Raw genomic sequence first — 1821 nt, 5'->3', positions numbered from 1 at the left:
AAGCTGGATAATGGTTCCATGATTTATCTTTTGTTATATGTTGATGACATGTTGGTTGCCACAAAGAATAAATCTGATATTGCTAGATTAAAGAGATGCTTAACTCGGAGTTTGACATGAAAGACTTGGGTGCAGCTAGGAAGATTTTGGGTATGGAGATCTACAGGGATCGGGCTAGAGGTAAGCTTTTCTTGACTCAGAAAAGCTACATTGAAAAGATTTTGTCTCGTTTGGGATGGAAAAATCGAAGCCTATAAGTACGCCAACTACTGTTAGTTGTAAGTTGTCTTTGTCTATGTCACCTCAATCAGAGGAGGAGTTGTCTTATATGTCTAGAGTTCCATATGCAAACGCGGTTGGTTGTTTGATGTATGCTATGGTCTGTACTAGGCGGATATTGCGCATGCTGTTAGTGTTGTAAGCAGGTTTATGGCTCAACCTGGGAGGGAACACTGGCAAGGGTGAAAAGGATTTTTCGCTACCTGAGAGGGACAACTGATATTGGTCTTGTGTACGGGAATGGTAGGAATGCTGGTCACTGGGTTACAGTGATTCTGATTATGCAGCTGATGTGGATACCAGGAGGTCTGTGACTGGTTATGTGTTCACTTTGGGTGGTTCTGTGGTTAGTTGGAAGTCTACATTGCAGTCATCAGTTACGTTGTCAACTACTGAAGCTGAGTATATGGCTCTAACTTCTGCAGCTAAGGAGTCTATTTGGCTCAAAGGCCTAGTAGGTGAACTGGGTATTGCACAGGATTTTGCTACAGTGTATTGTGATAGTCTAAGTGCGATTTGCTTAGCTAAAGATCAAGTACACCATGATCGGACGAAGCACATTGATGTCAGGTATCATTTCTTACGTACTGACAAGAGGATTAAGGTGAAGAAGATTGGACTGCTGACAACCCGGCTGATTTCTTCACTAAGCCTGTTCCGTTTAGCAAGTTTAAACATTGCTTAGACTTGCTAAATATTGATTACTACGTGATGTAGTAGGCCCTGAGGGCGAAGTTGGGAGCTCCTGGTGTAGGTGTGTTGGCATTAAGGTGGAGCTTGCCCGGGGCTTGTGATGCAGGTGGAGCATTATGAGTTGTTATACTTGGAGACGAGTATGTGATGGTCTTGGTTGAAGACTTATCGGATGTATGGCTTATGCATGAGTCTTGCATCGGGTTGGCTTGAGATGTTTTTTCACTATGTCTTGATGGGGTCGTTTGCTGACTACGAGTTCTCGTCAAGGTGGAGATTGTTGATAAGTATATTAGGTGACTCGTACTTCGTAGCTTTGTCGCCCGATCGGGCGGACATTGCCGGTCTGACCGGGCGGAAGAAGAAGAGGTGCCTGGCAAATTCGTTGAAGAAGCTGCTCTCGCGCCCGACGGGCGAGCCTTCGCCCGACCGGCGAGCCTTCGCCGATCGGGCAGACCTTGCCGGTCTGACCGGGCGGTGGGGGTTGGATACGTTGAAGCATTCGTATGGAGTTTTCTTCTCGCGCCCGATCGGGCAGACCTTGCCCGGTCTGACCGGGCGGAGAAGGAAAAATACGGAACGCGGATTTTGCGGTTTTAGGTTATCTTATTTTATTATCTTTTTGCCCAAGTATCTTTTAATTAGGGATTAATATAAAACCTCCCTAATATCAGTATTAGGGTTAAGAGAGACAGAGTGAGAGCCGTTCTTGAGAAATACAAGAATCATCTTTGTAATCTTTGCAGTTTATAGTGAAATCATTCGATCTCGGTGCCCGTGGACGTAGCTATCACATCGATAGTGAACCACGTAAATTCTTGGTGTTGTTCTTATTGTTTGCATTGAATT

Source organism: Chenopodium quinoa, unplaced genomic scaffold (genome assembly GCF_001683475.1).
Source record: "Chenopodium quinoa cultivar QQ74 unplaced genomic scaffold, ASM168347v1, whole genome shotgun sequence".
Taxonomy (NCBI): domain Eukaryota; kingdom Viridiplantae; phylum Streptophyta; class Magnoliopsida; order Caryophyllales; family Amaranthaceae; genus Chenopodium; species Chenopodium quinoa.
The sequence above is the reverse complement of the archived record's forward strand: the minus strand, read 5'-3'. Positions refer to the sequence as shown.